Below are 13,579 nucleotides of genomic sequence, written 5' to 3' on the forward strand. Positions count from 1 at the left end.
ACGATACCCGTCGGGCGCTACGGTTCTAGCTGTATCAGTGATGCTATATGTATGATAGTATTCGAGGAGTATTAGTGATAATATTCGACGATGTACGGACAAAAGAGATGATGTAGTTTTGCTTATAATTGAATGCATGCTAATTTAAATACTACTTTATTTTACGATTTGGTTTTGCTTATTGAATGCTCAAATTAGAAAAGTACTCCTACTTTGAATACTATGCAGAAATCTAGGAGTTCCGGGTGGAGCCATGACCCGGGGCTAAAGTTGTTTTGGAACGGAGTTCCTGATAGAATAATTCTTTTTTGGTACAAAGTTCAACAAAGTCCTTTGATACTAGACAATGTGACATATAGAAGGGTAGATGAGATCAGGAAAAATAGGATCATTTTCTACACATCTAGAATGTCGCTATTTTGTTAAATCCTTAAAGGTTAAGAGAATCCGTTAGACATATTTTAGAGTTTAGGTTCTAGCCAAGACCCGGGACTAAAGGTCCTCCTATATAAAACGACACTTCGAAGTTTCCAACCCCTCTTATATAGTATGCTAGTTTATTAGTTAATCAAATGTCCGTTTTTTGCAGAACTATGGATCCACATATCAGGAACCTCGAAGAGGAAGAACTTCTCGAAGATATAATCAAAGACGGCCCCGACATTGAACCAGCTGAATCTCCGTCATCATATCTAAACCCCTCCGGATATGGAATGGAGGTCGACCGACACGAAGATGAAGCTGATGGGGCAGGAGATAGGTCCAATGACGGAGAAGGTGATAGCTCCACTGATGGAGAAGCCGGTGGAGAAATAATAAAGTCCGACGAGGTATACATATGAAGTTCGACAATCACTTGTAATATGTGAAAAATATTGGACATAGCTCTATATTGTATACATATACATTCATTTGACGAATGTTTCTCCCTCTAAGGCCTCCACATCGAGCAAAGCTACGAAACGAGGCCCGACTAGAAAGTTGGATGCACGGACGCATTACACCTTTGTGGTGATATTGCCTACGGGCGAACCCAAGCTTCCTAAGAATGTTGCTGACACATTCAAGAAGCAATGCAGAGTTCTCGTTAGGGATCACGTCCCGATTAGCGTTCAGGAGTGGAACAAGCGCAAAGGGGCAGCCGATAGTGACTATGTCACCGAAAGGTACAAAGATAATCTTTGGAATGATCTCATGTCACATTTCAACCTGCCAGAATGTGAGAATGAAGACGCCGCAGACAAACTGAGGGCCAAAGTCAAGCAGTGGACTCTAAAGAAGATGGCCGAACTGTTCCATAGCTGGAAGAAGAAGCTATGGAAAAACTATCTGAAGACAAAGAAAGTGCCAGTATTCGAGGGGTATCTAGCCAAGCAGGCGAATCAATGGAAGGCATTTCAAGAGTACAAGGAGTCAGAAGATGCCCAGGCATTATCAGAAAAGAACAAGATAAATGCCGACAAGAAGAAATATCACCACAAGCTGGGGCCAGGGGGCTATGAGACTGCCATCCCAAAGTGGGATAAGAAAGAGCAAGATCTGCTAGCTAAAGGCATCGTACCTGAACCACTCCATGATGAGTGGGAATTGAGAGCAAGAAATTGGTTCCTTGTGCATGGTGGTTCGTACGACGAAGAAACAGGGGACCTCATCTGCAGTGACGGTCTTAGGATACCGAGGGAGAATTGGAAAAAGATAGTGAAAGAAATTAAGGAGGGAAAAAGAAAGTTCACTGCAGATAGAGAGAAAGATTTGCTCACACTGGTCCTCGGCAATGACGAACATGGAGGACGAACGCAAGGCTTCGGTCCTTCTTACCCGTGGTGGCTTGGGTTTGCGAGAGACCAAGACACTTACAGAAGCCGAGAGAGAGCAAAGAAGCGGCAGCAGGATGAGGAGAATGACAAGTTCAACCAGTTGCTTGCCAGGATTAACGAGCAACAGAAGCAGATTGATGAGCTTAGAGGAGTAGCGCGCCAGGAAGATCCTGCATTTGATATTACCGGCGCCCCATCTAAGCAGAAAAGCAGCATGGCTAAATCTGAGGCCCCGCCCGACGATTCACGAAGAATGATAGAGGGCGGTCCCGGCTACCCCGTGGATGGAATCAAGGAGTCAACATCATGTGAACTCCATCAGAAATTCAAGAACATATCCATGAAGGTGGCCGTCGGACAAGCTTTACCTTCTGGCCCTGATGCACACTGGCATGGCCGTGAGATTCCAGCTGGCTTTGCTAAAGTCGGGGTGGATGAAATCATGGCGGGGTTTCATGATATGGAGCTCGACATAGCTGGACCCGAAGATGAGAGGACACTCGGAGAAGTACTGGGTGGAGTCATCCTATGGGACAAGAACTACATCAAGCTTCCAGGCTCGGCCCCAAGGACAGCACCGCCTCCGAGTCGTCGCAGGTCACCTACACCTCCATTACCTCCAAGCCCTCCACATGACGTCGGCCAGCACAACACGAGTCCATCTCGATCACCGCCGCCAGACTTGGGTCGTCCGTCTCCGCCGCCGCCCGCTCCGGATACTAAGCGGAAGCGTGCCAGCAAGAACGCTCCGCCGATGATTTCTAAGCGACGGAGCCCCCCAAAGCGCAAGATGTCGCCCCTCCCAAAGGTCCCTCATGCTAATCTTCCTATCAGACCTTATGGTCGTACCCCCGAGGAAAACGCCAGGATAGCAAAGGAACATCATGATGCGCAGATGAAAAAGAAGGAACCCGAGCCCCGCCCGGAATACACCGAGAAGCAAATAGCATTTGAAAAATACTTCACGACCCTTCCATCACAGTATGACTTACACCATAAGCCTGATGACTATACACGCACATTGCAGAAGGAAGTGAAAAAGAGCAGATCACGTGCAAGTGCAAGTGGGAGCAAATCAAGTTCAACTACAAGCAAAAAAAGATCAGACGTTCCTCAGCTTGGACAACAGGCCAAATAGTCGATCCCGCCCCTCAGGGTGTTACCCGAGAATGTCCCCCCTCCGGTGCAGGGGCAAGATTTGGAATTAGCAAAGAAGTGGGCGGATGAATGGGGTATCCCGGTTGAAGACATTCTGGCTTCCCAAGACGACAGGTTACCCAAGGCTGTGGTAGCCCCTAAGCCACAGTTTGTCATGGGAGCGCCTTTGGTCAGCAAAGATGATCTCCCAACAAATATGTGTTACTTGCATACATGGTCCTTAAGTGAATCAAAGAATGGGAGAACGATGATCGTGGTGAGTGTCCCACGGGAGTACTACGGCCGCCCCAAAGTGAAAAGGATCGAGATGGACCTAGAGGGAGGGTGAATAGGTACAAATCCAAATTTTAATAATTACTTAGCAATTTTAGGCAAAAGTGCGGAATATGAGTGTAAGCCTAATAATTGCTATGACAAGGAGTAAGCTATTTAGAGTGAAGTAAGACAAGCGGTAAACAATAATCAAATACAAGTACGTAATAAGGATTAACACAAGTAGAGAGTTAGGGTTAGGAATAACCGAAACTCCAAGAGAGACAAGGATGTATCCCGATGTTCACTTCCTTGGAGGGAAGCTACGTCACCGTTAGAGGGGCGGATGTTACCACGAAGGCACACCAACGCCACGAAGGCTCACCCTATTCTCCCTTTGAGATAACTCCACGAAGGCGTTTCTCAACCACTAGTGGTAAGCCTTGAGGTGGCTTCCAAACCTTCACAAACTTTCCGGGGGATATAACAATGGTTTGATTCCTCTCCGAAAGACTCCTACCGCCTAGGAGTCTCCAACCTCCAAGAGTAACAAGATCACGGGGATTGCTCAAAACTTGCTCAAATCACAAATCACTTTGGAGAGGGAGACGATCTATCTTTTGATTGGAACAACACTCAAAGGGACTCACAAATGCTCTTGGGATCTAGGATTTGGTGTAAACAAGAGTGAGTGAGAGGAAACGTGTTCTTGGGTGTATTCTAGCTGTGTTGAACACCCTTTCATGAGGTGGGAGAAGAGTATATATAGTGGAGAGTGAAATACAGCCGTTGGGGACACTTTAAGTCACACAGGGTCCGGACGTCCGACAGTTGCCGGAAGTCCGGGCGTCCGCGAGGGGTCGGACGTCCGACAGGGGTCGGTCGTCCGAGGCCTATAGATACGACTGAACTGTTTTGAAATGAACAGCGACCGGACGTCCGGAGAGGACCGGAAATCCGAGTTATACAACTCAACTTCTTCTGGTGATAGGTTCCGGATTTCCGAAGGAGGTCGGACGTCCGGCCCTCGAACGTCCGGAGGGAGCCAGAAATCCGAGTTATAGAACTCAACTTCTACTGGTGCAGGGCTCCAGATTTCCGGGGCTGGTCGGACGTCCGGCCCTCGGATGTCCGGAGGGAGCCGGATTTCTGAGTTATATGACTCACAAACTTCTGGTGAAGAGCTACGGATTTCCGAAGCCAGCCGGACGTCCGGCCCTCGGACGTCCGAAGGGAGCTGGATGTCCGAGGCAATAAGCCTGTTTTGATATAAGAACAGAGTGGAGAATATGTGGTATTGGCTATGACAGTAAAGATGTGGTATGAGCAAGTTCATCGCAAAACCTGTGATCCCCTCTTAATATTGCGGGATCCGTATACTCAATATTAGTAAACTCAAAAGACTAGTCTATATCATCTTTTCTTAATCCCGAGCCTTCTCGAAATATAAATCCCCAAACTTCTCAGACAACCTTTGGCTCATAATTCTCAATCTACTAAAGTACTTGCCATCTTGAGATACATTCAACAAATAGAATTAGTTTCCTATGTATGTGTTGTCATTAACACCAAAAGACGATTAGGGGCATAGCATGCACTTTCAATCTCCCCCCTTTTTGGTAGTTGATGACAACATATACATAGGTCTCAAAAAGGTTTAACATACATTATAGTTGAGGAGATATTTAGTACGGAGCTCCCCCTTAGTATATGCATGATAAAAGAATCGAAGCTCCAATGGATCAACATGTAAAGATAATAGATCATCATAGAAGTAGTGGAGCAAAACATAATAGTCTATGATGATATCATAGCAATCCATAGCAAATAACAATCATTCATAAGTAGCCATACATGAGTTTATCCATTACATGAAATCTCCAAAGACTAAAAACTACGATACATTACTCCCCCTTTGGCACCAAGTACCAAAAAAGGGAGACATCAACAGCACCAAACACGCTCAGAGCTCATCACCATCATCATCAGCATCATCAGGCAAGCCACTGCCACCAGCCTCGTCAAGGAAATCAGACCACTCAGGACCAGATGGGAAGCCAAAATCAGTAGGAGGAGCAACAGGAGGGGCCTCATCATCACTCACATCAAGAGCGCCCGAGGCTCTCAGACGAGCCTTGAGGGCATTCTTGGAGGAGACTAAACGAGAAACCACATACCACACTGGAAAGAGACGGCCTTCATCAAAGCAGAATGTGCCTTGCCAAGGAATTTGGCAATGCGACCGAGAGGAGCGGAGCTAGATGAGGGGGTGGTGGCCCGTGCAGCAGTGCGGCGAGTGGATGTAGAGGATGAGGGGGTTTTCTTGGTAGCATAATCATCCGCCATGTGAGCGGGAATGACCCACTTGCGATGTGTGTGAGTGACAGCCACAGAGAAATCAACAACATGGTTAATAAGAGCCTGGATGAAGGGGGCGTGAGGAAAGGCTCGCTTGTACTGAAAGCTAGCAAGCCAAATCTCATGCCATAGAAAATGAGGCACATTGATTTTTCCCTTGGGGTGCTCGAACAAGTGAGACATGATGTCGATACAATAGCCATTGCAAGAACCCTTATCACCCATCTTGGGATAGATGGTGCGGATGAGACACTGAAAAATGATGAAGGTGACCGCCAGATGGACACCTGGGTAAGGTCCTTCATGCGTTCATCCGCATCAAGCTCACGTAGTGGCTTGAGAAGATACCCACACACGTCAATGGACTTAGGCACATGGTTAGGATCATCCCTATGTATTTTGAAACCGGAATTGGGGAAACCAAGTGCGGCAACAAATGTATCATAAGAAGCTGTGAAGCGAACGTCAGAGGTGATCCAGCTGACAGTGTGGTTTGGACCAAAGTGGCATGTGGCATAGAACTGGTGAATGTCAGCAGCATTAAAGTCGCAATGAAAGGCAAACGGGGCGGCAAGCCCCGATGCCTCAATAAGCTCAATGGCACCCGGATATTTCGCCGGGTGCATGCGAATATGCTCAACATCAATATAGAGATGAATAGATAACCCCTTAGGAACTATGACTGTGGTAAAAATGTCCGCCTGGACGTGTGTGCGGAAACGTGAGTCCGTAGAGTCACGTACGACAGCATATTGATCAATGTCGCGGCGGAAAGTGAGGTATGAAGCCGCGCCAAGTGTGGTGAAGTTCGTGATTGCACGACCTAAAGTAGCAGGGGGTTCTAATGAGATGCGGCGAGCTTCACCTGCGGGCTGGGCAGGAGGAGGTTGTGGCATGTATGACGCCCTGCGAGTCCCGGGCTTTGGCTTGGACCTTCGATCGACGTGCTGGCCAGGAAGGTCCTCGGTGGCAAGCTCCTCCTCGAAGTCGGGGTCATCACCATCAGACGACGAGGGGAGTTGTGGAGACGGAGAACTCCGGGGCGGAGAACGCCGGGCAGTCCGTTTGAAGGGACGACGTGGCTCATCCGATTCGGACCCCGTGCTAGCAGGTTCGCGAGATGATGAGCCAGCCACGGTCTTTCGAGCGCTGTGCTTGGTCTTGCCCATGGAGCACAAAAAACCTACGCGGATGAAAAATCCCCAAATGAGGAACGAACATGGAGATCCATGGGAGAAACCAAAACAAACGCGAAAGGAGACGGAGGAGCGACCTGAGGACGGATCCCGCGAAGAAGAAGGAGGAAGGAGTGGAGGATCCGCGGGGGAGAGCGGCCCGAGCTCGGGTTTGGCGGCGCAGGCAGGAGCTCCTCGAGCTGGCGGCGGCGGCTGTGGTAGGGAAAAGGGGTGCTGAGGGTTAGGGCAAGAGCCCAGCCCCCGCGCCCAGCTCTATATATAGGCCCGAGGCATAGGACGTCCGAGAGGCGTCGGACGACCGGAGGTGATTGCGGCGTCGGACGACCGACACTTGTTGGACGGCCGGAAGGGAATTTTCCGCCGGACGTCCGAGAGGGAGGAGGAGGCAGAGGCTGATTCTGGATTTTTTTGTTTTGATGATGAGATGATGACTTGCATGGTTGCTCACACAAAAAAAATACATACATAGTAGCCTACAAGCATTACAAGTACTACTTGGGGACAGAAATTGATTTATGCATACATTGTAAGCTTTAAAAACAGAAAGTAGAGACTCATTCCCCCTAAATGCATGCCCACATCAAGACACAAACATAATGTGAGTGTGTGTATGTGTGCAAGGTTTCAAGATATGTTGTCAAGCTCCAAGATACCAAGTTCACGCCTAAGTTGACAGAACCTAGCAACGCTAAGTGGCTTGGTGAAGATGTCGGCTAACTGCATATCGGTACCCACATGGGTAATATCAATGTCACCCTTTTGCACATGGTCTCTCAAGAAATGATACCTAATATCAATATGTTTTGTGCGAGGGTGATCAATGGGGTTCTCGGAGATCTTTATGGCACTTTCATTATCACAGAGAAGAGGAATGTGTCGATACGTGATACCATAATCCTTTAGTGTTTGCCTCATCCATAGCAGTTGGGTTGCACAGCTTGCGGCTGCAATATATTCGACCTCGGCTGTGGAGAGAGAAACACAGTTATGCTTTTTCGAGGACCAACTTACCAAGGAGCGTCCAAGAAACTGACATGCACCGGAAGTGGATTTCCGTCCCACTTTATCACCGGCCCAATCCGCATCGGAATACCCAATAAGATCAAACTTTGCATCCTTAGGGTACCATAAGCCTAACTTTGGGGTGTGAACAAGGTATCTAAGAATATGCTTAACCGCCGTGTGATGGCTTTCCCTAGGGGAAGCTTGAAATCTAGCACATATGCCTACACTTAACATGATGTCCGGTCTAGATGCGCAAAGATAAAGTAGCGAACCAATCATGGAGCGGTAAGTAGATGGGTCAAAAGGAATACCGTTTGTGTCTTCATTTAGAACAACATCGGTGGCCATGGGTGTCTTCATTGGTTTAGCATTTTTCATATCAAATTTTTCAAGAATGTCCTTGAGGTACTTAGTTTGAGACAAGAAAATCCCTTCTTGAAATTGTTGTATTTGAAAACCAAGAAAGAACTTCAAGTCCGTGTTGAGTGACATCTCAAAGGTCTTGGTCATGGAGGCCGCAAACTTCTTGCATAAATGGATGTTAGGAGAACCAAAAATGATGTCATCTACATAGATTTGGCATAAGATCAAATCACCATTTTCCCTCTTAGTAAAAAGAGTGGGATCGATCACCCCCACCACAAAGCCATCATCGAGTAGGAACTTCTTAAGATGATCGTACCAAGCACGGGGTGCTTGTTTGAGGCCATACAGAACCTTGTGAAGTTTATATACATGGTCTTTGTGCTGAGGGTCAACAAACCCAGGTGGTTGTGATACATATACCTCTTCTTGTAGAGGACCGTTAAGAAAAGCACTTTTCACATCCATTTGATGCAAAGTAAAACCATTGAAAGCAGCATAGGCCAATAAAATGCGAATGGACTCAAGACGGGCAACAGGGGCGAAAGTTTCACCAAAGTCCAAACCTTCAACTTGGGAATACCCCTGTGCTACTAACCTTGCCTTGTTGCATAGGACAGTCCCGTTCTCATCTTCCTTGTTCTTGAAAATCCATTTAGTTCCAATGACATTATGTTCTTCAGTTGGTCGTTCTACCAATGACCATACTTCGTTGCATGTAAAACTGTTTGGCTCCTCTTGCATAGCAAGGAGCCAGTCATTGTCACACAATGCATCCTGAACCCCGTGTGGCACGGTACTAGAGACAAATGAAAAGTGAGCACAAAAGTTTGTTAATTGTTTACGAGTCACTCTACCTTCGGACACGCGGTGAGGATTTGATCAATATCAACACGACCGGCCACACGTGGCATGATGGAGGTCAAGGTTTCACGAGGTTCGACTTCGTTTCCATCATCAACGTCCTCAACATATGGATCATTTATGTGTGGAGGAAGATATTCCTCTTCGCGTTGCACCTGTTGAGGTTCATCATCAAACATACCCATACTTTGGTCTACCTCTTGAAGATCAACTTGTTCTTGAGTGTGATCAGGGTGAGAGACATGTTCTCCCACTTGGTCCTCATCAACTGGCATGATGTGTGTGCTAGTATCTTGTGGAGGTACGGGCAGTGAACTGTCTTGAGGATGAGAGATGCTCTCATCATCTTCATCATCATCATGGGGTCTTTGTTCCATGGGAAGAAGTGCTCCTACACCCATGTTTAGGATATCTTGTGGGGAGTCTTCTTCACCTGCATCATTTAGATCAACTTGCTCCCCATGGGAGCGGTTAAATTCATCAAACGTCACGTCACAGGTTTCTATAACACATCGAGTGGATTTGTTGTAGACTCTGTAGGCATGAGAGTTTGACCCATAGCCAACAAAAATCCCTTCAGTTGTTTTGGATTGAAATTTTTCTAACCGTTCCCGTTTGTTGAGAATGAAACATTTGCATCCAAACACACAAAAGTACTTAACATTGGGCTTGGTCCCAGTTAGGAGCTCATATGGAGTCTTCTCCAATATTGATCGAAGGAAGAGCCGGTTTGATGCATGGCATGCTGTGTTGACGGCCTCAGCCCAAAAACTATGTGGTGACTTGTATTCGTCTAACATGGACCTTGCCATTTCCACAAGTGTCCGGTTCTTCCTCTCTGCCACACCATTTTGTTGAGGGGTGTAAGGTGCGGAGTACTGATGTTCAATTCCCTCATCACTAAGAAATTCTTCTAGGGTGTAGTTCTTGAACTCAGAGCCATTATCACTTCTTACTGCCTTGATGTCCTTGTCAAACTTCCGATGGGCTTGTTTGGCAAAGTCAATGAAGGTGATCTTCGTCTCATCCTTGGACTTGAGAAAGAACACCCATGTATATCTTGAGTAATCATCAACAATGACTAGGCCATACTTTTTCCCTCCAAGACTTGCCCATGAAGGAGGCCCAAACAGATCCACATGAAGGAGCTCTAACGGCCTCGAAGTGGATACAATGTTCTTGGGTGGATGTCTTGATTGATGTTGTTTCCCAGCTATGCATGCACTACACACACGATCTTTCTTAAAATATACATTTGTTAGTCCAAGGATGTGATTGTCGTTTAAGAGATTTTGAAGATTTTTCATGCCAACATGGGCGAGCCGGCGATGCCACAGCCATCCCATGTCGGCCTTGGCCATTAGACAAGTTGTATGGAAGGTGCTCTCTTTCGAGAAGTCAACCGTGTAAAGGTTGCCATCCAACTCTCCAACAAAGGCCACTTCAAGAGTGTCTCTCTTAAAGACTTTCACATCCGTTAGTCCAAATAATGTGTCATAACCGACGGAAGCCAATTGGCGAACTGAAAGTAAATGATATTGAAGAGATTGGACAAGCATAACATTTGCAATAGACATGTCATTTGTGATTGCCACCTTGCCCAACCCAATTACCTGCCCTTTCGACCCTCCACCAAATACAATGCTCATGTATGGTCGAATGGCTTGCATGAAGTCATAGAGCAAGTTACTATCTCCGGTCATATGATTGGTGCATCCACTGTCGATCACCCATTTGGCTCCTCCGGAGAAAACAGCCTGTAACGAATTAAGACTTGGTTTGAGGTACCCATTTTGTCATGGGGACTTTCACATTAGTTACAAGAGTCTTAGGGACCCAAATAGCATATAATCGAAATGCATTACGAGGACCAACGAATTTAGCATAGACCTCTCCTTCCCTTGATTTGCGTAGTACATAAGATGGAGGCATGAATTCGGTTGTCTTGTTGTGAGTAGACGAACCCCTAGTGGCCGATCCACTCACAACCTTACCTTTCTCCGTGTGTCCCTCTCGTACAAATATTTCTTTAAGTGGAGTGGTACACTTGAGAGGAGATGCACTTTTCTTGGCAGTGCTTGGGTTGAACCCAAGCCCTTCCTTGGCGAAGCCTCCATTGTGTCGACTTAAGATCTCATTAAGAGTCTTTTGTCCTTGTGCACATGTCATGAGACCTCTGTCTAGCTGTGCCTTTAGCGAACAGTTTTCCTCAAGGATAGATGTCAGTTCACTACTAGAGTTAGTAGTGCAGGTATCAACATTAATAATAGGTGAGGAGTAGGCCTTAGCTAGATTATCAAGATAAGTGACCTTAAGTGCCTCAAAGCTCTTTGTAAGAACAGTAAGTTTATCTTCCTTGTCTTTGAGAGACAAGGATAGACGCTCACAGTCCTTAGAAAGGGAAGCATGAGAGTTCACAAGTCGGTCTTTATCATTTAGTAATTCTCTGCACACAGATTCAGCCTTTTTCAAGGAGGCAAGATCATTAGCATGTTTATCAAGGTTTTCACCTACTTTTGAACATAGTGCATCATTTTGTGCTTCCTCATACATGACTTTCTGCTCAAGGATTTCATTTCTTTCCTTCTCCTCAGTGACGAGGGTTTCGAGTTCCTTGATGGTATTGGTGTGCTTACTCACCATTTCCATAAGTATGCGAAACATAGTGATCTTCTTTCCTTTAAGAGAGCACATAAATTTGTTCATTTTAGCAAACATGGGATGATCTAAGTCATTATCCTCATAGTGATCTTCCGCATCTAGATACTCATCAGATGGAGTAGAAGCTAGACTGAAAGAGTTTAATCGTGGAGTTACCTTGACCTTATCATCGGAGTTTTGGTCTTCCTCATCTCCCATGGCAGTCTTTGCCATCAAACAGTTGTGAGTGTTGCCCTTGTAGTCCTTCATATAGTTGTAGTGAACAACATCACCACTTTCGTTGACTAGCCTCAAGGTGTTTTGTGTATCCTGAGCTACTCCGGCAACTCCACCAACAATACAGTGAGCACACTATTTTAAGTTCGGTAGGTACATACTCAAAATATCATGTGGCTTATTAGACTGTGTGTCTCATTTAAGGGTATTAGATACCTTCATCGTTCGTCTCGTCCGTTGGGTATTAGTTACCTCGACCATGAGTCTTGTGAGAGTGCATTAGATACCTCGGCTACTATACGGAAATGTGGTTATTGGTTCGAATGTCTCTATAACATTGACGGGTATTAGTTACCTCAATTGTCCGTGTTGTCAAAGTGCATTGTATATATACCTCGACTACTATACGGAAATGTGGTTATTGATTTGAAAGTCTCTATAACATTGACGTCCAAATGTGGATATTTGTACCTATGAAAGTGCAAGGTATTGTGACATAATCAGGCCGATAAATCTGGATTCAGTTTGTACATACTCGAAATATCATATGGCCTAATACATGTCTTTTTTGGTTAAGCTTGTACATACGTGTATCAGTGAGCCATTTATACATATGTGTATCACTGAGTTTCAAGAAAAAAAGCAACAAGACTATTTGAGTCTCCTGTATCTTTTTAATTTGGACATGCATATACACACCCGCATTGCATCCCAAAGAGAAATAAAACTGATTATATCGCATGTATCTCCATCTCCTCTTTCCTCTTATTTGAGTCCCTGGAGTTGTCACACAAAAAATTGGTGGCTCAATGTGCTACAGTACACTCTTCGCGTAGATCTGTCCGATAATAACCACAAAAGGAATCAACTAAGGATTAAAAATGCAGGAGAAACTATCTAAACTTGATGAGCGAAAAAAATGAGACATATGCGTTGCCAAAAAAGTATATGTCCAAATTGACAAGCATGTGGTTGAGATCTGTAGATGAGATAGAAATTGTGGATTCCAACACAAGTATTGGTCTTCCCAAATAAATAAATCAGATTAAACTGATCAACCATACAATATACCTCGTGGATCAATGAATTAAAAAGATGGAGAAAATGAAATCACATGATAGTTTGCCTTGTGAAATCGCAATCAAGAAAATGTTGGCATTTATCAAACTTCCATGTCCAACAATAGAGTGATGCAAGAATATAATTTAATCATCAAATATTACAAGGTTCATGTGCTCATCTCTTACCTGGCGCCATATGCTCGGTCGGCGGGGCGCTGGCCGGCCGTGCCGTCCGCTTGATGTACGTCAATCGGCGGGGCGCTGGACAGCCGTGCCATCCGTTTGATGTATTTCCTGATCACAACCTTGTGCATGGCAAGTTCAAAGCGTAGGTAGCAATAAGAGGATATGTGATGGTTATGGTTTGTTAGATATGGAAACAAATCAAACAATAGGCATGCTTGTTCGTTAGGAAAGAATTGACAATTTAATACAGTGTCATATGTGGAAAGTGTTGAGTAAATAGGCAATTTTTCGATTATATTAATCCACGAAATAATAACTAGCATGGCATTGACTAGACTAATGACATACTGATCTTGAGCTAACCTAGCACATACTACGCATATAGTGGATACATCTATGCAAACAAGTAGTACTGCTAGGATAAATACGAACATGAGGATAA

The sequence above is a fragment of the Hordeum vulgare genome, chromosome 6H (genome assembly GCF_904849725.1).
Source record: "Hordeum vulgare subsp. vulgare chromosome 6H, MorexV3_pseudomolecules_assembly, whole genome shotgun sequence".
In the NCBI taxonomy this organism is placed as follows: domain Eukaryota; kingdom Viridiplantae; phylum Streptophyta; class Magnoliopsida; order Poales; family Poaceae; genus Hordeum; species Hordeum vulgare.